The sequence below is a fragment of the Coregonus lavaretus genome (genome assembly GCF_964263955.1).
Source record: "Coregonus lavaretus genome assembly, contig: HAP1_SCAFFOLD_3226, whole genome shotgun sequence".
Lineage (NCBI taxonomy): Eukaryota > Metazoa > Chordata > Actinopteri > Salmoniformes > Salmonidae > Coregonus > Coregonus lavaretus.
The window spans coordinates 57,091-66,394 of record NW_028157413.1 but is presented as its reverse complement, the minus strand read 5'-3'; positions in this window follow the sequence as shown (position 1 = coordinate 66,394).

Genomic DNA, 9,304 nt, shown 5'->3' with positions numbered 1-9,304 from the left:
GGAGAGAGAGCATTGTAATTGTCTTTGTCCCTCATTGGACCCTCCTGTTGAGATGTGCGTTGTTGAATCAGCACTTCCTTTAAACTGAAAAAGAACAGTTAAATAATTATGCAATGAAAACTCCAACCATTTAACCGCCCTGCCTCTGCATAGAGACAGTACATTCAGTATAGTAAGCTGTGCTTTATCAGCAATGAACAAACTGAAGATGGAAACAAATAACAAAGCAGCAAACAGAACATCATTACATACAGGTGTTTTGCATTTAAATATCATTTTGCTCCTACAAAACAGGGACTATCGAAATAACATTTCTGGACCGCTACATTGGTGATGAAATCACTAACCTGACCTGTAATACTGACATACAGCCTCAGTACCACCAATTTACCTCACAGCTTGTCTATTGGGGTTTCCAGATTCAGCCTTTATGTAAGGTTTGTTGGCATGTCTAAGGCACGGTGGTGGAATACACCATTTGAGCTTCTGTCTGGCTGTCTGTCTGGCTGTCTGTCTGGCTGGCTGTCTGGCTGGCTGTCCGTTGCTGTATGTCTGTTGTAATTTAGCTTCAATCCGGATGCCCTTCGATTTGAGAGGAGCTGAAGTGGCAGGAAATCAGCTAAAATCTTGCTATGTCACATGATTGCATAAAACACAGGGTCATACTCATCTCCCTCTATCTCTCTGTGTTGTGTACACTAGCTACCCAGCAAACATGACCCCATGTCGGTATTCGGTGGGCAAGGTGGGCACGGCCCACACCAGTCCAACACAGGCTAGCCCACAACAGCCCAACACAAGCTAGTTCACACCAGTCCAACACAGGCTAGCCCACACCAGCCCAACACATGCTAGCTCACACCAGTATAACACAGGCTAGCCAACACTGGCCCAACACAGGCTAGCCCACACCAATCCCACACCAGCCCAACACAGGTTAGCCCACACCAGCCCAACACGGGCCAGCCCACACCAATCCCTCATCAGCCCAACACGGGCTAGCCCAGACCAAGCCCAGCTACTTAATAATGTAGAGGCAAGAGCTCATTAGAATATTTGGGGGCGTGGTTTTGCAAATACCCCAATTCATGTTGTTAAGTTAAAAAGGGGTTGGAACCTAAATCTTTCCATTCCGAGCGAACCCCTATTTTTTTTGTTCTGCTCCGGTCTTCCGACCAGAAAATAATGTTCTGAACCGGTTCAAACCCCCAAAAAGTTACGATTCATATAGTTCCTTTTTCTGTATTTTTTTAACCCGTGAAATCAACATTGATTTTACATTTAGCTCATTCATTTACTCACCCAATTAGCGCCGACAGTGCAGCCTGCTGTGGAACGGGTAAAATAGTTGCTTACATGTTTGATTGGTCAGCTAAGTGCAGGCTCGAAATGTGACAGAAATTTCACGGGTGGGGAGAGAGAAAGACAAGGGTGAACATGGAAGCTTTAAGCACTGAACATCATGACATGACGTGAATTGGAATGTGTTTAAACTATTACTAGCATTACAACATAAAACATATTATTGGAACTAAAAATAACATAACTAACATGTTCCCAAGATTTGAAAATAACGGTTCTGTTCTGGAACACTACAGATCACTTTCGTTCCCGGTTCTGTTTCCGTTCCTCCGAAAATATAATTATTTTTCAGTTTTCTGTTCTGTTCTCTGAACTGGTTCCAACCCCTGCTCGGAATCAGTTATTTTTGTGAAACCGTTACTGAGGGTGTTGTTCCGGTTTAAGTGTTCTGTTGTGTGGTCAACAAAACATGATATTGTACACTGTCAATGGTGAAGTCCATAAAAAGACAGAAAAGTGCATGTGACATATGAGAAACTTTAACATTTCTCTGGTAAACATATACACCATACAGTATATACAAAAGTATGTGGACACGCCTTCAATTTTAGTGGAATTGGCCATTTCAGCCACACCTGTTGCTGACCGGAGTATAAAATGGAGCACACAGCCATGCACTCTCCATAGACAAACATTGGCAGTAGAATGGCTTTACTAAAGAGCTCAGTGACTTTCAACATGGCACCGTCATAGGATGCCACCTTTTCAACAAGACAGTTTGTCAAATTTCTGCCCTGCTAGAGCTGCCCCAGGTCAACTGTAAGTGCTGTTATTGTGAAGTGGAAACGTCTAGGAGCAACAACGGCTCAGCCGCGAAGTGGTAGGCCACACAAGCTCACAGAACGGGACCGCCGAGTGCTAAAGTGCGAAGGGTGTAAAAATCGTCTGTCCTCGGTTGCAACACTCACTACCGAGTTCCAAACTGTCTTTGGAAGCATGTTCAGCACAATAACTGTTAGTCGGGAGCTTCATGAAATGGGTTTCCATGGCCGAGCAGCCGCACACAAGCCTAAGATCACCATGCGCAATGCCAAGCGTCGGCTGGAGTGGTGTAAAGCTAGCTGCCATTGGACTCTGGAGCAGTGGAAATGCGTTCTCTGGAGTGACGAATCACACTTCACCATCTGGCAGTCCGACGGACGAATCTGGGTTTGGCTGATGCCAGGAGAACGCTACCTGCCCTAATGCATAGTACCAACTGTAAAGTTTGGTGGAGGAGAAAGAATGGTCTGGGGCTGTTTTTCATGGTTCAGGTTAGGCCCCTTCGTTCCAGTGAAGGGACATTTTAACGCTACAGTATACAATGACATTCTAGACGATTCTGTGCTTCCAACTATGTGGCAACAGTTTGGGGAAGGCCCTTTCCTGTTTCAGAATGACAATGTCCCTGTGCACAAAACGAGGTCCATACAGAAATGGTGTGTCGAGATCGGTGTGGAAGAACTTGACTGGCCTGCACTGAGCCCTGACCTTAACCCCATCGAACACCTTTGGGATGAATTGGAATGCCAACTGTGAGCCAGGCCTAATCGCCCAACATCAGTGCCCGACCTCACTAATGCGCTTGTAGCTGAATGGAAGCAAGTCCCTGCAGCAATGTTCCAACATCTAGTGGAAAGCCTTCCCAGAAGAGTGGAGACTGTTACAGCACCAAAGGGGGGACCAACTCCATAGTAATGCCCATGAGTTTGGAATGAGATGTTAGACGAGCAGGTGTCCACATACTTTTGATCATATAGTGTATATATATTTGATAGTAACAACTTCATTGTCTTTGTGATACAATGTAATGGGCAGCCGATCCAAAACTGTGGTCTTATTTCAGGCAAAGTGAGGGCTGCCCTTGGGGCCAATGTGGAGCCGATGAGCAAAGGCGCATAGGCCCAATGTGGGCAGCCTTTGTGGGGCCAATATTTTAGCCCGCATTGGGCCCACATCGTGCCAATGTGGACATGTCATAGCTACCTTATTTACCTCAGAGAACTCCTCACCATGGCTTACCTCTACAGTATGTCGAAACCACCTTACTTTTGCCTGAGTTTACCTCTGTACCACTCAGTTGTACCTCAGCTTACCTCTGTTTAGCTTTGTCATTGTGTTCACGTCCCTGATTTACCTATGTACTCTATCTGAGCTTCAAACAGCTTACCTGCAGGAGGAATTTGTCTGGATGGAGCACTAAGTCTTAACAGGATTGTTAATCTCCACAAAACAATCCCCTTTGACTTCCTGCTCTGCAGCTCGTCAAAACCAGGGAAAACTGATAAAAAGAAAAATATTGATTTGCCTCCCAGAAAACATTCCTCTGTAAATATTAAGGATGTCTCACTGTAAAGGCCTTTATGCCTGGTAGCCTATCGTTAATAATATGAAGTGCTGGGTAACACAGCATTCCCCACATGGGAACAACAAATAACTGCCCTAATGACCCCATGTATTACATGGTGGGAGTGTTACTATTCACTGTTATAGATCAGTGGGACAAACAGCCCATTAAACAGTAAATACATGGGTAACAGAGAGACATTACAAGGCAAGTACATACAGTTTAATTTTCTATGATCTAATATATAATTCCAACAATGGAGGCAGGAGGTAACATCTCAGTTTAATTATCTATGGTATAATATCTAATTCCAACAATGCATACAGGAGGTAAGATCTCCATATGGAATAAAAGAGTAATCCAATATGTTTAGGATGGCCAAGCTCAGAGAGCTTTGTCGTGTCCACAGACAGATCAATAGTCATAGTACAGTGCATTCGGAAAGTTTTCAGACCCCTTGACTTTTTCCACATTTTGTGATGTTACAGCCTTATTCTAAAATGGATTAAATTGTCTTTATCCCTCATCAATGTACACACAATACCCCATAATGACAAAGCAAAAACTGGTTTTTAGAAATGTTTGGAAATTTATAAATAGCCCCCCCCAGAAATATCACATTTACATAAGCATTCAGACCCTTTACTCAGTACTTTGTTGAAGAACCTTTGGCAGTGATTACAGCCTCGAGTCTTCTCGGGTATAACGCTACAAGCTTGGCACACCTGTATTTGGGGAATTTCTCCCATTCTTCTCTGCAGATCCTTTAAAGCTCTGTCAGGTTGGATGGGAAGCGTCGCTGCACAGCTATTTTCAGGTCTCTCTAGAGATGTTCGATCGGGTTCAAGTCCGGGCTCTGGCTGGGCCACTCTAGGACATTCAGAGACTTGTCCCGAAGCCACTCCTGCATTGTCTTGGTTGTGTGCTTAGGGTCGTTGTCCTGTTAGAAGGTGAACCTTCGCCCCAGGCTGAGGTTCTGAGTGCTCTGGACCAGGTTTTCATCAAGGATCTCTCTGTACTTTGCTCCGTTAATCTTTCCCTCGATCCTGACTGATGCTGCCACCACCATGCTTCACCATAGGGATGGTGCCAGGTTTCCTCCAGACGTGACACTTGGCATTCAGGCCAAAGAGTTCAATCTTGGTTCATCAGACCAGAGAATCTTGTTTCTCATGGTCTGAGAGTCTTTAGGTGGCTTTTGGCAACCTCCAAGTGGGCTGTCATGTGCCTTTTACTGAGGAGTGGCTTCTTTCTGGCCACTACCATAAAGGCCTGATTGGTGGAGTGCTGCAGAGATGGTTGTCCTTCTGAAAGGTTCTCCCATCTCCACAGAGGAACTCTGGATCTCTGTCAGTGTGACCATCGGGTTCTTGGTCACCTCCCTGACCAAGGCCATTCTCCCCCAATTGCTCAGTTTGGCCGGGCGGCCAGCTCTAGGAAGAGTCTTGGTGGTTCCAAACTTCTTCCATTTAAGAATGATGGCGGCCACTGTGTTCTTGGGGACCTTCAATGCTGCAGAAATATTTTTGTGCCCTTCTCCAGATCTGTGCCTCGACACAATCCTGTCTCGGAGCTCTACGGACAATTCCTTCAACCTCATGGCTTGGTTTTTGCTCTGACATGCACTGTCATCTGTGAAACCTTATATAGACAGGTGTGTGCCTTTACAAATAATGTCCAATAAATTGAATTTACCACAGGTGGACTCCAATCAAGTTGTAGAAACATCTCAAGGATGATCAATGTAAACAGGATGCACCTGAGCTCAATTTCGAGTCTCATAGTAAAGCGTCTGAATACTTATGTAAATAAGGTATTTCCGTTTTTTATTTTGAATACATTTGCAAGGTGTTTCTGTTTTTTTGTGTAATACATTTGCAAACATTTCTAAAGACCTGTTTTCGCTTTGACATTATGGGTTATTGTGTGTAGATTGATGATGAAAAAATTTAATTTTATCCATTTTAGAATAAGGCTGTAACGTAACAAAATGTGGAGTTTGAATACTTTCTGAAAGCACTGTAAATGCTTGGTTATACACAGATCAATATGAACGGTTCACTGCATTGTTGTCCACCACTCAATAGTAAATGGCTTGGCCGTGGCCAAAATCAATAATACAGTTAAATGCTGATTAATACCCATTAAAGCTGATGAAGATGAATGGAGCAGAGTCATGCAGGGCCTTTGATGAGCACACAGCAGGACTGGGGCTATCTATCACTTTAGTTTCCAACAGCAGGACTGGGGCTATCTATCGCTTTAGTTTCCAACAGCAGGACTGGGGCTATCTATCACTTTAGTTTCCAACAGCAGGACTGGGGCTATCTATCACTTTAGTTTCCAACAGCAGGACTGGGGCTATCTATCACTTTAGTTTCCAACAGCAGGACTGGGGCTATCTATCACTTTAGTTTCCAACAGCAGGACTGGGGCTATCTATCACTTTAGTTTCCAACAGCAGGACTGGGGCTATCTATCACTTTAGTTTCCAACAGCAGGACTGGGGCTATCTATCACTTTAGTTTCCAACAGCAGGACTGGGGCTATCTATCACTTTAGTTTCCAACAGCAGGACTGGGGCTATCTATCGCTTTAGTTTCCAACAGCAGGACTGGGGCTATCTATCACTTTAGTTTCCAACAGCAGGACTGGGGCTATCTATTACTTTAGTTTCCAACAGCAGGACTGGGGCTATCTATCGCTTTAGTTTCCAACAGCAGGACTGGGGCTATCTATCGCTTTAGTTTCCAACAGCAGGACTGGGGCTATCTATCGCTTTAGTTACCAACAGCAGGACTGGGTCTATCTACAGTGAGGGAAAAAAGTATTTGATCCCCTGCTGATTTTGTACATTTGCCCACTGACAAAGAAATGATCAGTCTATAATTTTAATGGTAGGTTTATTTGAACAGTGAGAGACAGAATAACAACAAAGAAATCCATAAAAACGCATGTCAAAAAAGTTATAAATTGATTTGCATTTTAATGGAGGGAAATAAGTATTTGACCCCTCTGCAAAACATGACTTAGTACTTGGTGGCAAAACCCTTGTTGGCAATCACAGAGGTCAGATGTTTCTTGTAGTTGGCCACCAGGTTTGCACACATCTCAGGAGGGATTTTGTCCCACTCCTCTTTGCAGATCTTCTCCAAGTCATTAAGGTTTCGAGGGTGACGTTTGGCAACTCGAACCTTCAGCTCCCTCCACAGATTTTCTATGGGATTAAGGTCTGGAGACTGGCTAGGCCACTCCAGGACCTTAATGTGCTTCTTCTTGAGCCACTCCTTTGTTGCCTTGGCCGTGTGTTTTGGGTCATTGTCATGCTGGAATACCCATCCACGACCCATTTTCAATGCCCTGGCTGAGGGAAGGAGGTTCTCACCCAAGATTTGACGGTACATGGCCCCGTCCATCGTCCCTTTGATGCGGTAAAGTTGTCCTGTCCCCTTAGCAGAAAAACACCCCCAAAGCATAATGTTTCCACCTCCATGTTTGACGGTGGGGATGGTGTTCTTGGGGTCATAGGCAGCATTCCTCCTCCAAACACGGCGAGTTGAGTTGATGCCAAAGAACTCCATTTTGGTCTCATCTGACCACAACACTTTCACCCAGTTCTCCTCTGAATCATTCAGATGTTCACTGGCAAACTTCAGACGGGCATGTATATGTGCTTTCTTGAGCAGGGGGACCTTGCGGGCGCTGCAGGATTTCAGTCCTTCACGGCGTAGTGTGTTACCAATTGTTTTCTTGGTGACTATGGTCCCAGCTGCCTTGAAATAATTGACAAGATCCTCCTGTGTAGTTCTGGGCTGATTCCTCACCGTTCTCATGATCATTGCAACTCCACGAGGTGAGATCTTGCATGGAGCCCCAGGCCGAGGGAGATAGACAGTATATTTTGTGTTTCTTCCATTTGCGAATAATTGCACCAACTGTTATCACCTTCTCACCAAGCTGCTTGGCGATGGTCTTGTAGCCCATTCCAGCCTTGTGTAGGTCTACAATCTTGTCCCTGACATCCTTGGAGAGCTCTTTGGTCTTGGCCATGGTGGAGAGTTTGGAATCTGATTGATTGATTGCTTCTATGGACAGGTGTCTTTTATACAGGTAACAAGCTAAGATTAGGAGCACTCCCTTTAAGAGTGTGCTCCTAATCTCAGCTCGTTACCTGTATAAAATACACCTGGGAGCCAGAAATCTTTCTGATTGAGAGGGGGTCAAATACTTATTTCCCTCATTAAAATGCAAATCAATTTATAACATTTTTGACATGCGTTTTTCTGGATTCATTTGTTGTTATTCTGTCTCTCACTGTTCAAATAAACCTACAATTAAAGTTATAGACTGATCATTTCTTTATCAGTGTGCAAACGTGCTTTAGTTTCCAACAGCAGGACTGGGGCTATCTGTCGCTTTAGTTTCCAACAGCAGGACTGGGGATATCTATCGCTTTAGTTACCAACAGCAGGACTGGGGCTATCTATCGCTTTAGTTTCCAACAGCAGGACTGGGGCTATCTGTCGCTTTAGTTTCCAACAGCAGGACTGGGGCTATCTATCGCTTTAGTTTCCAACAGCAGGACTGGGGCTATCTATCGCTTTAGTTTCCAACAGCAGGACTGGGGCTATCTATCGCTTTAGTTACCAACAGCAGGACTGGGTCTATCTACAGTGAGGGAAAAAAGTATTTGATCCCCTGCTGATTTTGTACATTTGCCCACTGACAAAGAAATGATCAGTCTATAATTTTAATGGTAGGTTTATTTGAACAGTGAGAGACAGAATAACAACAAAGAAATCCATAAAAACGCATGTCAAAAAAGTTATAAATTGATTTGCATTTTAATGGAGGGAAATAAGTATTTGACCCCTCTGCAAAACATGACTTAGTACTTGGTGGCAAAACCCTTGTTGGCAATCACAGAGGTCAGATGTTTCTTGTAGTTGGCCACCAGGTTTGCACACATCTCAGGAGGGATTTTGTCCCACTCCTCTTTGCAGATCTTCTCCAAGTCATTAAGGTTTCGAGGGTGACGTTTGGCAACTCGAACCTTCAGCTCCCTCCACAGATTTTCTATGGGATTAAGGTCTGGAGACTGGCTAGGCCACTCCAGGACCTTAATGTGCTTCTTCTTGAGCCACTCCTTTGTTGCCTTGGCCGTGTGTTTTGGGTCATTGTCATGCTGGAATACCCATCCACGACCCATTTTCAATACCCTGGCTGAGGGAAGGAGGTTCTCACCCAAGATTTGACGGTACATGGCCCCGTCCATCGTCCCTTTGATGCGGTAAAGTTGTCCTGTCCCCTTAGCAGAAAAACACCCCCAAAGCATAATGTTTCCACCTCCATGTTTGACGGTGGGGATGGTGTTCTTGGGGTCATAGGCAGCATTCCTCCTCCAAACACGGCGAGTTGAGTTGATGCCAAAGAACTCCATTTTGGTCTCATCTGACCACAACACTTTCACCCAGTTCTCCTCTGAATCATTCAGATGTTCACTGGCAAACTTCAGACGGGCATGTATATGTGCTTTCTTGAGCAGGGGGACCTTGCGGGCGCTGCAGGATTTCAGTCCTTCACGGCGTAGTGTGTTACCAATTGTTTTCTTGGTGA